A 17,226-nucleotide genomic window follows, 5' to 3' on the forward strand; every position below is an offset into this window, starting at 1 on the left:
GAGAATTGTAGCACAGATGTTTAAGAGCAAAGAATAAACGAAACCAGGAGAGACATCGAACATGCAAATAAAAATGGCGTAAAAATGAAATCTAACAAGTTGGCCAAAATGAAATTATGTGGACATTCGAGTTTAAAAATGATAGCGTTTTGAGGTGAAGCTAAAGAAAACGAGAGAAAAAGGAGCTGAGGACAGAGACCTTACTAACGGACCGGATGACACGGTGCTGCACCCCGTGCCTGGCCACACAGTACAGCTGGATGACCGAGGACGGTGCTGCACCCCGTGCCTGGCCACACAGTACAGCTGGATGACCGAGGACGGTGTTGCACCTCGTGCCTGGCCACACAGTACAGCTGGATGACCGAGGACGGTGCTGCACCCCGTGCCTGGCCACACAGTACAGCTGGATGACCGAGGACGGTGCTGCACCCCGTGCCTGGCCACACAGTACAGCTGGATGACCGAGGACGGTGTTGCACCTCGTGCCTGGCCACACAGTGCAGCTGGATGACCATGGACGGTGCTGCACCCCGTGCCTGGCCACACAGTACAGCTGGATGACCGTGGACGGTGCTGCACCCCGTGCCTGGCCACACAGTACAGCTGCATGACCATGGACGGTGCTGCACCCCGTGCCTGGCCACGCAGTACAGCTGGATGACCGAGGACGGTGCTGCACCCCGTGCCTGGCCACACAGTACAGCTGCATGACCATGGACGGTGCTGCACCCCGTGCCTGGCCACGCAGTGCAGCTGGATTACCATGGACGGTGCTGCACCCCGTGCCTGGCCACACAGTACAGCTGCATGACCATGGACGGTGCTGCACCCCGTGCCTGGCCACACAGTGCAGCTGGATGACCGTGGACGGTGCTGCACCCCGTGCCTGGCCACACAGTACAGCTGGATGACCGTGGACGGTGCTGCACCTCGTGCCTGGCCACACAGTGCAGCTGGATTACCATGGACGGTGCTGCACCCCGTGCCTGGCCACACAGTACAGCTGGATGACCATGGACGGTGCTGCACCCCGTGCCTGGCCACACAGTGCAGCTGGATGACCATGGACGGTGCTGCACCCCGTGCCTGGCCACACAGTGCAGCTGGATGACCATGGACGGTGCTGCACCCCGTGCCTGGCCACACAGTGCAGCTGGATGACCGTGGACGGTGCTGCACCCCGTGCCTGGCCACACAGTACAGCTGGATGACCGTGGACGGTGCTGCACCCCGTGCCTGGCCACACAGTACAGCTGGATTACCATGGACGGTGCTGCACCCCGTGCCTGGCCACACAGTGCAGCTGGATGACCGTGGACGGTGCTGCACCCCGTGCCTGGCCACACAGTACAGCTGCATGACCATGGACGGTGCTGCACCCCGTGCCTGGCCACACAGTGCAGCTGGATGACCATGGACGGTGCTGCACCCCGTGCCTGGCCACACAGTACAGCTGGATGACTGTGGACGGTGCTGCACTCCGTGCCTGGCCACACAGTACAGCTGGATGACCGAGGACGGTGCTGCACCCCGTGCCTGGCCACACAGTGCAGCTGGATGACTGAGGACGGTGCTGTACCTCGTGCCTGGCCACACAGTGCAGCTGCATGACCATGGACGGTGCTGCACCCCGTGCCTGGCCACACAGTGCAGCTGGATGACCGTGGACGGTGCTGCACCTCGTGTCTGGCCACACAGTACAGCTGGATGACCGTGGATGGTGCTGCACCCCGTGCCTGGCCACACAGTGCAGCTGGATGACCGTGGACGGTGCTGCATCCCGTGCCTGGCCACACAGTGCAGCTGGATGACCGTGGATGGTGCTGCACCCCGTGCCTGGCCACACAGTACAGCTGGATGACCGAGGGCGGTGCTGCACCCCGTGCCTGGCCACACAGTACAGCTGGATGACCGTGGACGGTGCTGCATCCCGTGCCTGGCCACACAGTGCAGCTGGATAACTGAGGACGGTGCTGCATCCCGTGCCTGGCCACATAGTACAGCTGGATTTTCCTGTACAATCAGTGTACATGTTTGGTGGCGAATAGTGTACAATGACGAGAGCAGCTGTGGATTCACATGTGTCAAGTGGTACCGCAATGTCAGACCACACAACCCTCGGTGATGTATGTGGTATGTTGCCTCTCTCTCTCTCTCTCTCTCTCTCTCTCTCTCTCTCTCTCTCTCTCTCTCTCTCTCTCTCTCTCTTCTCTCTCTCTCTCGTCCATCTAGGGAACGTTATCACACACGGTTCACCACGTCAACCTCTCGACATGTACGAAACGCGAGTAGACCGCAGTTCGTCCAGCCCAGTGCCACCCTATCAAGCTGATGTTCGCACTTTGATATTGAGGCCACATAATCGATTATCTGGATGGTCAAAAAGTCATCTATCTCTCATATCCAATGTATATTATTTTCTTGGGTTTTTGGTTGGTTTATCGAAATAATTTCAGTACGTTAGTGGTTTGAGTTCATTTATTCATTTTTTTCTTTTTCTTGAATCAACATCGGCTTTTATAACTCCACGTCCCCTTTGAAGGGGCTCCTGCAGCTTCGAGTCTGCGATACAGTCAAAAGCAGGAAAGTGATGGACTCCTTTGGAGTGAGAAGCTCCTCAAAGAGGCTGTACTCCCCTTTGAAATGAAGGGATGATGATACAGAGTCGCTAAAGGTGACTTTTCACTCGCGGCGTAGCCACGGAGAGAACCAGGCAGGTAAGGTACTGCAAGATTCATGACGAAATTTATAATCTGCCTCGGAATGTCTGATGTATGGCAGACACGGTAGAAATCGTTCATGGTCGAAATGAGGAGAGTACACACCCCAGCCATGAGCGGCTGGTGGCAGTATATGTGTGTGTGTCTTGAGGGAAGTTCACCCCAGCCTAAAGCTGTCCTGTCTGACACACTTTGTACTGTCTCCTCAGTGATCTTGCCACAGGACTGAGTGAGGGTATCACGATCGATCTGGGAATTCTGTCATCGTTTCCGCTGGGTCACGTCCCTGCTGGTTACGTTCCTGGGAGTTGCCTTCTGTGAGGTCACGTCTCATAGGTCACGTTCTGTGAAGTTACGTTCCGTGAGATTACGTTCCCCTGGGGTCACGTTCCGTGCCCTTACGTTCCGCGGGGTCAGGTTCCGTTGAATTACGTGCATGCAGAGGAAATGAGTCAGTGACTATGAATCTCATAATTCCACGAGGCACTTTCCCCTAAGACACACTCACAATTCACTTTATAATGAGAGGGACGACTGGCGACGTGAGGCGCCCCTCGTCCATACCCTCGCTTCTCGTCAGGAGTGGGAGAGTCCGGACTACCTCCGCTACACAGTGACCACCTCCCAGCCATCTCCTGACGCTGACCCAGGGTCTTATAACACTACCTCACACAAGATAGCTGTGTCCTGCACATAACAACGCCATATATCAATGTTTATGGGAGCACACTCATCATTACTAGAAAAACCCAGCTGCTTGGAGCTGCTGGAGGCGCAGAGGAGACTCCCACATCGCCAGTAAAACACAGTTGCTTGGGGAATATAATGACCCACCAGCCTGAGGACGCTCCAGCAGACTACCGCGCCAAGGTCAAGCCAACGAGCTCCTCAGCTCTGGTTATCCTCAGGTTGCCCCGACAAGAGAGATTGTCCTCCATCATACACCATTATCTTCTCAGCGCGACGCGTTCTATTTCCCGTTACGGTGTGTGCGGCAGACGCTCAGACCCTTGCGAGATGCCGCCACCAGCACATCCTCACCCTTAAAGCCCGGACTTAGGGCCAGAGTGTGATGGTCGTGAGAACGCCACAACCCAAGACAGGCCCAGCACGAGACCTCATCATCACAGGTTTACCAGCTCTGTAACAGGTGAACTTGTATGTGTATCGCTGAATTTTTTTTTGGCTGTTGATGGATGAAATGTTGAAAAAACAGAATCTCTTTTGGAGCTCTCTGGTCCCATCATCCTTTGGCAAGTACAACATACAGGGTAATGGTGAGGTTACAGTTTTACATACAGACGACATGAAGCTAACCACAACGGCCAGTTCATGGAAGCAACTCCTCACTAGTCTTCTGACACTAACGTTTCATGATTTTATAATTCTGAAAAATAATTCATATCCAAGTTATCATAACCCGTGAGTGGGTATCAGTCATGCCTCGTAGTGCAGCGGTAACGTACCGGCCTGCTATGACGGAGGCCTGGCTTCCAAATCCTCAGGTTCCCAGAGGTATATTGTCTCTATCTATTCCAATGTACAGCACAGGTTGAGAGATACACCTGTGTGAGTTACGGCACCGGTGACACACCGCAGAACACCACCTGATCCCAGGACTCAGACACATTTGATTTGTAATGGCAAATCAATACACAGTTTATCATCATCATCATCATCACGTGATGCGAAATAAGTCTCACATCTCAAAGGAATCTGCATGATAACAAGTAATTTAAAGAGTTTTATACTTTCAAGAAAAGACGGCACGTGTGCTGGATGTCCTCAGAATATTTCCTAAGTGAAGCAGAAAGAAGCAGTCATTATCATCATAACGTCACCTTCAGGGAAGTGAAGCAGTTATTATCATATTGACGTCACCTTCAGCTAAGTGAAGCAGGAAGCAGGTGTGTGTGTGTGTGTGTGTGTGTGTGTGTGTGTGTGTGTGTGTGTGTGTGTATGTGTGTGTGTGTGTGTTTGTGTTTACTTCCTTGTTCGTGGGGCTCACAGCAGGTGCGTGCATAGTTCATAAGTGCTTACAATATGGTGCTGCAGGGCACGAACAGATCGTAATGTGTAGGTAGCACGCGAGCGTGACCACGTGTGAAAAACAGGTTTTTTTCACGTACTACCATATGTGTCCAAAGCGCCAATAGTACCTATTTTCTAGCCTTAGTCTAGCATTTACAACATCATGTAATCTGCTGATCTGATTGCTTTCTCCATATACATGTTTGACTTTACACATTTCACTGTGATGGAAAATGTTTCTACTTGTGTTTATCTAAACTCGTCTGCTTGATTCGAAGAATTCTGTTAGTTCCTCTCTAATTACAGTTTTGAGACTTGCGATTAACAACCCAATGTTGTTTTCAGCATACTTTTTACTGAGTGCAAGTTTGGATAAAACGTCAGCTTTCTCTTGTACTCTGAGGCCTTTATGTGAAGGCATCCAAAACAATTTGATTTGAATCTTTTGACCAATATGTTTGGGTATTTGTGTCTGGCTTCAGAGACCAGCATGTTACATTCTGATCTCAGTGTTAAGGGCAAGTAGTGAAGATAAAGAATCAGAGACAATTAAACTGTCTGTGGCACCGATTTCTACCCGCTCAAGAGCAGTAAGTATGGCGGGCAACAGTTTCTAGAGTAGCTCCCCAGTTGTCTATTCTAACATTTTTCTGTAATCTATGACCATTGGGCTGGATCACAGTGGAAGCCATACCTGCCCTCCAGTGGTAGAGTTGAGAGAGCCGTCAACACAGATGCACTGGGCTATGTAATTTTCAGTCATGGTTTTCTGTATATGCTCAAGAACACTGGTTTTGGCCGAGTGTTGAGTGTGAGTGGCGCCAAATGGTGGTCTTCAAGTTAGCGTACGACAAACAATGGGACTTCCAGTGTCAGTTGAGAAAGAAATCATCTACAGAACTGAGCGCTGTCTGTCACCATGTGTTGCAACAGCCTCAGGGATCTGCCTAGTTTGGTGTCATTGCGGTGGTCTTCGACAGAGTGTGGCTAAGTAACACTTTGGTGACCTTGCAATAATGCTCTCATACACTTGAGAGTGAGATGGACCTGTGGCTAATAGTCTCTCTCTCTCTCTCTCTCTCTCTCTCTCTCTCTCTCTCTCTCTCTCTCTCTCTCTCTCTCTCTCTCTCTCTCTCTCTCTCGGTAAGGAAGGAGAGGACCAAGAAGACCTGAGGGAAACTGGGGCCACTTCAGCTAACGTTGCGAATGCCATACGAGACTGAGGAAGGCATGGGTGACACTAACACTGACACTGCGTCAGCAGGGGTCGAGGAAAGCATCCGAAACTAATTCTTCGCGTTAAGATAGCGTAAACAGACACACCACAAGGATGGGTGACGACCAAAAGAAAAATAGTATGACCAGAAGGTTAGGCCTGAGGACAAGTCTCCGAGGACCATCAACAGCTCCAGAATCTCTAATCGTTTTACGGTATTAGAAGACGAGGCTCCGCTATCTCTAATGTAATTATCGCGGAGCTTCCTGAAGAAGGTAACACAATGCAGGTTTTATGAAGAGAGATAAAGGGGATCAGATTCTCCTGACTTGGAGAGATAAAGGGATCAGAGTCTACTAACCTAGAGAGATAAGGGAATCAAAGTTTGGAAACCTGGAGAGATAATGGGATTAAAGTCTGCTAATAAGGAGAGATAAGGGGATCCGAGTCTGCTAATATGGAGAGATTAGGGGATCAAAGTCTACTAACCTGGAGAGATAAGGGGATCAGAGTCTGCTAACCTGAAGAGACAAGGGGATCAGAGTCAGCTAACCTGGAGAGATAAGATCAGTCTCCTAACCTGGAGAGATAAGGAGATCAGAGTCTCCTAACCCGGAGAGATAACAGGATCAGTCTCCTAACTCGGAGAGATAACAGGATCAGTCTCCTAACCCTGAGAGATAACAGGATCAGAGTCTCCTAACTCAGAGAGATATCAGGATCAGAATCTCCTAACTCGGAGAGATAACAGTATCAGAGTCTCCTAGCCCTGAGAGATAACCGGATCAGAATCTCCTAACTCAGAGGGATAACAGGATCAGAGTCTCCTAACCCGGATAGATAACAGGATCAGAGTCTCCTAACCCGGATAGATAACAGGATCAGAGTCTCCTAACGCGGATAGATAACAGGATCAGAGTCTCCTAACCCGGATAGATAACAGGTTCAGAGTCTCCTAACCCTGATAGATAACAGGATCAGAGTCTCCTAACCCGGATAGATAACAGGTTCAGAGTCTCCTAACCCTGATAGATAACAGGATCAGAATCTCCTAACCTGGAGAGATAACAGGATCAGAGTCTCCTAACCTGGAGGTAAAGTGGAAAACTTTGCGAGTAACTGCGATGTAATCACAAGGAACACAGCCGGAGATGCCGTGGTCGTGGTTCGTGCAGGCACAGACAGTGAGGTCCAGGAGAAGTTTGGTGAATTATTGCAGCAAGTTCGAGAAACTAATCCAAGAAATCAAAATATTGGGAGAAGAAATGATATCACGTGTGTGGGATACTGTCTAGATTAGGTACCAGTAATTTGCTATCACCAGAATCATAGTAATCAACGTTTGGAGAGAAAAAACACATAGTTTATTGATCACCGCGAAGTATTTTGCCACAATAGAGACCTGTTTGATGGGGATGGACGGAACCCCAGTTGGCTTTAGACGGAATAGTAGATTAAAAGAAAGAAAGTGTTACCAGACAAATATGGCAAGGAAATTCAGACTCAAGTCTGACGTAAGTGTTTAGGTAAAGAGGAACACGTCAGGTCACTCAGGGAAAGGAGAACACGTTATGTCACGAGGAGGCGTGTGGATCAGGTCAGGTTTGATCACTCTTGCTCCACTGCTAGTCACATCAGGAACTGGGTCCACTAGGCCATGAAACTCCAGTGCCTCGCCTGAATCTTCCTTTTCTCTTCATACATCCACAGAACCACTGCAAACCTGTTCTTCGTAAGCTCAGGCGCACCTTCCGAGAAGGAGAGTTTGCCGATATCATATCTTCTTCAACTGATAAAACTTTCTGATCCTTTCCCAAAAGTATCCTCAAGAACTGTAGTAGACCTTTCCCCTCAGTCCTGACCTGATCAGTCTATGACGTACACTGGTGCCGCCCATCCCTATGGAAAAACCCCGTTCTAACCCACTCTCTAGCTGTTGCTCTCACCTCCGCTATCCCCAAAGTCTTTGAAAATCTTGACTCTCGCTTTCTTTTATTCTTCGAGTCTCATTCCTTCCTCTCACATCATCAACACGGCTTTTGCTGTGCAAAACTGTTCCTGAATCTCAGTGATTCTGGTGATTCCTTCGCTACGGCTCTCGACGACTGCATAGCGAGGATATGTGCCATGTTTCTGCGTTCGAAATTTTCTTTTTTATCTGGATTTTTGGCTTCTCTCCGTTTTCTAATGCATCTCTGCCTCCCGAGTCGTACCATGACAATAGTGGAAGGGATGACTTCTCTATCTTATCCTGTCAGCTGTGGCGTTCCTCAGGGCTCTTATGAGTGATTCTGTTCTCCACACTTTATCACACTCCCCCTCATCACCTCACTCCAGTACCCGTTCTTCCTCTCGCACAGAACATACTCGCCGTCTAATTCGGATGTGTACAGCAAATCGAAATAAGGAAGGAGTAAGTAGGTTAGAATCAGTGGAATAAAATCACAGTTCCTTCCTCTAGCTACCACAACATCTCACGTGTTTTCTGCCACAATTCACTCCTGTATCAACATCATAAATGGGTTTGGCATAACCATATCCCCCCGACCTCTATCTCGAACGCATCATATGATGAGCAATAAAGAATTTGCTTCCTAAAAGCTAGTGGTCCTGTTTTGATAGATGGGGCACCACCTGAGATGAAAGTGAGGTAGGGTGTTTGTGGCTAGTGATAGATCCTAATATAGCACAGTGCACAAGAGAGAGAGAGAGAGAGAGAGAGAGAGAGAGAGAGAGAGAGAGAGAGAGAGAGAGAGAGAGAGAGAGAGAGAGAGAAGACTCTCTATGAGGTTTATAGACCAGTGCAAGGTAACAGCCACCAACACCCATCCATGGTCACTTCCAGCTCCTCCAATCTATATTCAGAACTTCCCAGAGTATCTGAGATAATGATGTGATTTGGCAATCATTGTTTATGATCAAAAACCCTATTTCTAAAGCAATTTCCTACCTGTCTTCGAGTCTGTATCTACGTCAGTGGAAACTACGAAGTACCTTTATGTACATGATGCTATGGTGTTAGCCGAATCAGGATCAGGATTAGTAGTGGCTTTGATCCTCTGTGTAGAAGGAAGTTGGAAGTATAAGCGAGCTAGATTACAACCTTATTCTTTTTTAAAGTGACGATGTCAGAGTATAATGTTCTCCTGGACCGTAAGGAACTGGAAGTGGCGGAAGTTGTTTATATATGTGAGAACGACGGCCATTAAGGATGATGGAGGGAGAGGTTGGAGCTGAGAGTCATCTTGTATGGGAGTTAAGACGGGAAGGACACATAATGATTGTAGTGTGGATGAGGACGGATGGATCGCTCGTCTCTGCCCTGTGATGTGTGGATGTGTAACCCACTTGAAAAGAAGTCACGACTGGTGAACAATGGTTGCAGTGAAGATGGACAACTTGCTTGATACAGAAGCAATAAAGAAGGTACATAAAGAACGAAGTTATTTTGAGTAATACAGTAATGATAAAAAGGTGAATAGATAACGAAGTTATAAGTAATACACTATCAATAAATAGGTACATAGATAACGATTATAAGTAATACAATAGTAATAAAGAAGGTAAATAAAGCCAAGTTATGATTAGTAATATAGTAAAAAGAGGGCACAAAATGTGCAAAGTTATGTAACACAATAGCAACAAAGAGTAATAAAGAAGGAGGATATGATAAGAAATAAGGTGTTGTGAAATCATGACAAAGGCGCATCGATAGCAGTCTTTTAAAAAGGTATGATTATGTAGAACACATGACAAATGATAGTGTGGTTAAGAGGATCTATAGGACTATACTGGGAGGTGAGGTAGACTGAGGGAGAGTTTGCATGATAGAAGAAAACGTTCAAGAGATGAGTCCCCACGAGTGGAAAACTCCCTCCTTCTATAGTGCAAATAGGTAATCAAAATAAGTTAATTACACACACACACACACACACACACACACACACACACACACACATACACAGAGATGGACTGTACATTATGTGTGGTGCTGGAGACTTTCTAGGCCAGGAGAGCAGGAGAAAATCAATGAAACATTTCACATCCCTGAACTGACTGGTCTCGAATGAAAAGAACGATCCATTGAGCCTTGGTCTTGCCAGACTGTTTAGGCGTAGAATTCCTCAATCCCGATGCTTTCTTGATCCCATCAGTAGAAAGGAAAAGTTATGAAAAAGCGACCATTGCAGAGGGTCTCCTGTCTCCTAGTCTTTAACAGTTCCTTTGTCGTTTTCCTTACTTATATGGAGATTGTAAGTAAAGGTTCTCATACTAGGATGATACAGATTTCTGAGGTGCATGACCATAAACTTTTCCTATTAATTCTAGCATAATAGACTCTTCATATATGAAAGGAGTTTCCCAAACTGTGACACAGATCTCATGTGACATATTCTGGAAACTTTCGAAAAGTTTTGACACTTCTCTCCCATCCACCACTTGTCTGGCCGCCTTTCTTTTCAAATTTGCTTCTTCGTTAACAGATAAATAAAAAAGAATCGTTTGAAAACTTCAAAATAGTATTCAAGCTCTTTTCTGTTGGTATGTGGAATCTGTCGCGGATTCCATGTATGGCCTAAGACTTTTCCCTATTGAGAACCCTCCAGGAAGGTGCAGAACCTGGGTTCACACTTCCTCAAAAAACTGATATCATGAAGAACTGCGAAGTTCTCAGACAAGTGCCAGCTAAAAGCTGTTTCTTATTTCTTACCGTGAGAACGATCGGTCGGGAAGGTTTAGGGAAAAACATAGTCTTTTCTCTCGAAGTAATCGTAACTTGTGTGGGGAGTTTTGAAGCGTCTTCCATGAAAATGTAAGCTAAATATGTCACTTTTTAGACCCCCTGTTGAAGCTGAGCTTCACCTCATCCTGTCCTGGGTTGGTGCCTGGGCAGAGAATGGTCCAGAGTCAAGACAAACTAGGCCTACTATCCTCCCCAGACTTGCCATTATCCAAATGTTTCTTTGTAACGAGATAAGTGAACTACCGTCGCCCTCATATCTAATGGTCAAGTGAGTCTCAAGTTTTCTCTGTGTAGCAACATTCCCCTCAACAGGCTCAGTGAGGCCTGAACTTTCCAAGGAGTGACCAGGAGAGCCACCCACCCTCTGGTCTTCTGAACCACCAAGATGATCATTCCCCAGCGGGACATAAGGAGGGAAACCTGATCCATATCGGACGCTTTATGATTCTTACCCAAAATCTCATTTTCTGGCTTCGATGTCCACGGCGCATATCTGATGCCTGAGAGCCAGCTCGTATTGCTGAATAGCCACTTGCCAACGTACTTTACCGCACATTTAGAACTTGTGTTTTGTCCCCAAGGAGGTAGAACTTTCTCGCTACAGGACCTGAACAGTGTTCACCTCCTCCTCCTCCTCCTCCCTCCGGGTGCTTGAGGAGGGAACATGAAGGTCAACCTTTGACTAAACGGGAACACGAGACACTTCCACTTAGTTTCCTGGACCTGCAAGTAGCACAGGGGGCTGACGTTAGTGGACGGTCTCTGGAAAGTCAGGCCTCTCGTTACTGGAGGTTCCTCCACCAGGGATGACCTAGACCCCTGCACTAACCAATTGTCTTTCCATGTAAAGAAAGCGATTCTCTCTTGCCCTCTTTGGGAGTCGAAATATGGGAGCGTCTCACGAGGCCTGTTTCATTCCTCTGAATCAGATAATGCGACAGAGACGTTGCTCGAGGACCGTACTTGCTACTTCTGACACACGCAACTTCTCTCAGTAGTGAAGAGACGTCCAGTTGAAGTGCAGCGGCCTCATTCCTGGTGTAGCCAGCCACAATGGTCCCCACACAGTCACACACAAGAGGTTTGAATCCTGCGATACAGACACTTGGCCAGGAGAGTGAGTGTACATAAGCTGAACCCCCAGGCTAACTAAGGTACTTGGTGCACGAAACCATAAAGAAACACTTCCTACATACGTCGTTCCTGCTAACACGTGACGAACTAAATGCGTTAAATGCGTTAAACCATGGCGTAACTTCAGCCGGATCCATCGTCTGCATTATGACGAACATAAACGTAACGTGAGGCTCTGCAAAGAACCAATATCTTCACAGACAATTCCAGTTCCTTTAAGACAGCGTAGTATACAAGCTCATAACGAAGAGTTCTGTAAATGTAGACAGAGGTTTAAGCTTTCATGACTTGTTTCGAAAAACCTTACTTTTCCCGTGACTCAGGATTGGAACACCTCATTCCACGGTCAAACCCTAAATCCTCGTCAGGCTACCTGCTGTTCAACACCTATACAACTAAAGCTCCAAACTATAAACTGGATTTCTTTTTTCTCAAATTTCACATGAACTTCACATGAACGTTATTCAGGTCCCAAAGGATAACTCAGAAGCTTATGGACCTCAAAGAAAGCCAAGGGTTCAGTATGAAGGTTCCACAGCAGCTTGGCCAACCACAGGAGCTAAGGATATGTTGCTATCTGATAACACGAAAGCTGAGGCTCCATTTTCGACCAACCTGAATTATCATATTAAGCTTGCGTGCAGGGTGTGTGAGGGAACGCTTCTATACCCACAAGGAGTAGACAGCTTGACTCGGTCCCCTTCCTGTATCATGTGATTACTGACGACTTAGGAGTCTTCAAACTTGTCAACTCTAACGCACTCCTTTTCGTCTTCAGTGCAGACATCTGGACACCTAAGCTCCTAACTGGTCTTATGTTTAGCACTGTGATACTGCCAGACACCAGTGATGCCACTTCTTCCCTGGGAGATATTGCTAGACCCTTGTCGGCTAATGGCTATTTTCAACTGATTTTTTTCAAAAAATATAAATATATATATATATATATATATATAATATATATATAACACGTATCTGAAGTCATCAGACTTGCAGGAGCGGATGTACCATCAAAGTTAGATTGACTTTTCACGCACAGTAACCATGAAAACAAAGCGCATCTCCTTCATGTCGTAAAAGGCGGGTAACATATGACCGGAGGCGGCTGGAAACCCTCCTATCTTGTGTCATCACTTCACAGAAACAAGAACCACAGAAAGAGTCAAGCTTGGATTTCTCGCCAGTGACGCAGGCCAGGATCTGAATGAGAACGGATGTAAACAGGATGAGAAGAGAGAGAGAGAGAGGAGGGAAAGAGGCAATTGTAAACTGTAAACCTCCGGGTCAGTACGAATACTGGAAGAACTTGATCAACCACTTGATGATACTAATGGAAGAACAACTGGAGGGTGGAGGAAAGAGACGAGGACAACCACGCTGGGCCCCACGGTGGTCTTCATTATCAGGAACTTTAAAAGGAAGTAGATCAGGTCACCTAACACGTCATGGGAGTGAGAACACATGGAGAGTCAAGTTTCTAGAACGTGTGCAGGAGACCTTCTCATACCGACACGTATCTGAAGTCATCAGACTTGCAGGAGCGGATGTACCATCAAAGTTAGATTGACTTTTCACGCACAGTAACCATGAAAACAAAGCGCATCTCCTTCATGTCGTAAAAGGCGGGTAACATATGACCGGAGGCGGCTGGAAACCCTCCTATCTTGTGTCATCACTTCACAGAAACAAGAACCACAGAAAGAGTCAAGCTTGGATTTCTCGCCAGTGACGCAGGCCAGGATCTGAATGAGAACGGATGTAAACAGGATGAGAAGAGAGAGAGAGAGAGGAGGGAAAGAGGCAATTGTAAACTGTAAACCTCCGGGTCAGTACGAATACTGGAAGAACTTGATCAACCACTTGATGATACTAATGGAAGAACAACTGGAGGGTGGAGGAAAGAGACGAGGACAACCACGCTGGGCCCCACGGTGGTCTTCATTATCAGGAACTTTAAAAGGAAGTAGATCAGGTCACCTAACACGCTCTCATGGGGAGTGAGAACACATGGAGAGTCAAGTTTCTAGAACGTGTGCAGGAGACCTTCTCATACCGACACGTATCTGAAGTCATCAGACTTGCAGGAGCGGATGTACCATCAAAGTTAGATTGACTTTTCACGCACAGTAACCATGAAAACAAAGCGCATCTCCTTCATGTCGTAAAAGGCGGGTAACATATGACCGGAGGCGGCTGGAAACCCTCCTATCTTGTGTCATCACTTCACAGAAACAAGAACCACAGAAAGAGTCAAGCTTGGATTTCTCGCCAGTGACGCAGGCCAGGATCTGAATGAGAACGGATGTAAACAGGATGAGAAGAGAGAGAGAGAGAGAGAGAGGAGGGAAAGAGGCAATTGTAAACTGTAAACCTCCGGGTCAGTACGAATACTGGAAGAACTTGATCAACCACTTGATGATACTAATGGAAGAACAACTGGAGGGTGGAGGAAAGAGACGAGGACAACCACGCTGGGCCCCACGGTGGTCTTCATTATCAGGAACTTTAAAAGGAAGTAGATCAGGTCACCTAACACGCTCATGGGGAGTGAGAACACATGGAGAGTCAAGTTTCTAGAACGTGTGCAGGAGACCTTCTCATACCGACACGTATCTGAAGTCATCAGACTTGCAGGAGCGGATGTACCATCAAAGTTAGATTGACTTTTCACGCACAGTAACCATGAAAACAAAGCGCATCTCCTTCATGTCGTAAAAGGCGGGTAACATATGACCGGAGGCGGCTGGAAACCCTCCTATCTTGTGTCATCACTTCACAGAAACAAGAACCACAGAAAGAGTCAAGCTTGGATTTCTCGCCAGTGACGCAGGCCAGGATCTGAATGAGAACGGATGTAAACAGGATGAGAAGAGAGAGAGAGAGAGAGAGAGGAGGGAAAGAGGCAATTGTAAACTGTAAACCTCCGGGTCAGTACGAATACTGGAAGAACTTGATCAACCACTTGATGATACTAATGGAAGAACAACTGGAGGGTGGAGGAAAGAGACGAGGACAACCACGCTGGGCCCCACGGTGGTCTTCATTATCAGGAACTTTAAAAGGAAGTAGATCAGGTCACCTAACACGCTCTCATGGGGAGTGAGAACACATGGAGAGTCAAGTTTCTAGAACGTGTGCAGGAGACCTTCTCATACCGACACGTATCTGAAGTCATCAGACTTGCAGGAGCGGATGTACCATCAAAGTTAGATTGACTTTTCACGCACAGTAACCATGAAAACAAAGCGCATCTCCTTCATGTCGTAAAAGGCGGGTAACATATGACCGGAGGCGGCTGGAAACCCTCCTATCTTGTGTCATCACTTCACAGAAACAAGAACCACAGAAAGAGTCAAGCTTGGATTTCTCGCCAGTGACGCAGGCCAGGATCTGAATGAGAACGGATGTAAACAGGATGAGAAGAGAGAGAGAGAGAGGAGGGAAAGAGGCAATTGTAAACTGTAAACCTCCGGGTCAGTACGAATACTGGAAGAACTTGATCAACCACTTGATGATACTAATGGAAGAACAACTGGAGGGTGGAGGAAAGAGACGAGGACAACCACGCTGGGCCCCACGGTGGTCTTCATTATCAGGAACTTTAAAAGGAAGTAGATCAGGTCACCTAACACGCTCATGGGGAGTGAGAACACATGGAGAGTCAAGTTTCTAGAACGTGTGCAGGAGACCTTCTCATACCGACACGTATCTGAAGTCATCAGACTTGCAGGAGCGGATGTACCATCAAAGTTAGATTGACTTTTCACGCACAGTAACCATGAAAACAAAGCGCATCTCCTTCATGTCGTAAAAGGCGGGTAACATATGACCGGAGGCGGCTGGAAACCCTCCTATCTTGTGTCATCACTTCACAGAAACAAGAACCACAGAAAGAGTCAAGCTTGGATTTCTCGCCAGTGACGCAGGCCAGGATCTGAATGAGAACGGATGTAAACAGGATGAGAAGAGAGAGAGAGAGAGGAGGGAAAGAGGCAATTGTAAACTGTAAACCTCCGGGTCAGTACGAATACTGGAAGAACTTGATCAACCACTTGATGATACTAATGGAAGAACAACTGGAGGGTGGAGGAAAGAGACGAGGACAACCACGCTGGGCCCCACGGTGGTCTTCATTATCAGGAACTTTAAAAGGAAGTAGATCAGGTCACCTAACACGCTCTCATGGGGAGTGAGAACACATGGAGAGTCAAGTTTCTAGAACGTGTGCAGGAGACCTTCTCATACCGACACGTATCTGAAGTCATCAGACTTGCAGGAGCGGATGTACCATCAAAGTTAGATTGACTTTTCACGCACAGTAACCATGAAAACAAAGCGCATCTCCTTCATGTCGTAAAAGGCGGGTAACATATGACCGGAGGCGGCTGGAAACCCTCCTATCTTGTGTCATCACTTCACAGAAACAAGAACCACAGAAAGAGTCAAGCTTGGATTTCTCGCCAGTGACGCAGGCCAGGATCTGAATGAGAACGGATGTAAACAGGATGAGAAGAGAGAGAGAGAGAAGAGAGAGAGAGAGAAGAGAGAGAGAGAGAGAGAGAGAGAGAGAGAGAGAGAGAGAGAGAGAGAGAGAGAGAGAGAGAGGAGGGAAAGAGGCAATTGTAAACTGTAAACCTCCGGGTCAGTACGAATACTGGAAGAACTTGATCAACCACTTGATGATACTAATGGAAGAACAACTGGAGGGTGGAGGAAGAGACGAGGACAACCACGCTGGGCCCCCACGGTGGTCTTCATTATCAGGAACTTTAAAAGGAAGTAGATCAGGTCACCTAACACGCTCATGGGAGTGAGAACACATGGAGAGTCAAGTTTCTAGAACGTGTGCAGGAGACCTTCTCATACCGACACGTATCTGAAGTCATCAGACTTGCAGGAGCGGATGTACCATCAAAGTTAGATTGACTTTTCACGCACAGTAACCATGAAAACAAAGCGCATCTCCTTCATGTCGTAAAAGGCGGGTAACATATGACCGGAGGCGGCTGGAAACCCTCCTATCTTGTGTCATCACTTCACAGAAACAAGAACCACAGAAAGAGTCAAGCTTGGATTTCTCGCCAGTGACGCAGGCCAGGATCTGAATGAGAACGGATGTAAACAGGATGAGAAGAAGAGAGAGATAGGTAGTATGTTTGACGAGAGGAAATCTGGACGTTCTGACCCTAATCGGGACTTAGCCGAAGAGGAAGGAGGTAAGATGGTTCGGAAGTATTTGGGTGATAAAGTCTAGGGTTAGTGTGAAGGGTGAGAGCAAACAAGGTAGTGGCTCTACTGACGGAGGAGAAGCTGCAGGATTCTGTTTGAGAGTGTAAGGACGAAAGTTCAGAACTGATGTGGATTAAAATGTAAGTGGA

The 17,226-nt window shown here is 47.4% G+C and overlaps 1 protein-coding gene across 5 annotated transcripts in view; it reads right to left on the bottom strand.

The window, feature by feature from the left end:
* Nucleotides 1-17,226, bottom strand: part of LOC139755494 (sodium-dependent neutral amino acid transporter B(0)AT3-like) — a 343,634-nt gene that overhangs the window by 103,456 nt on the left and 222,952 nt on the right. The window lies entirely within an intron of this gene.

This window comes from Panulirus ornatus, chromosome 19 (assembly GCF_036320965.1).
Source record: "Panulirus ornatus isolate Po-2019 chromosome 19, ASM3632096v1, whole genome shotgun sequence".
NCBI lineage: Eukaryota > Metazoa > Arthropoda > Malacostraca > Decapoda > Palinuridae > Panulirus > Panulirus ornatus.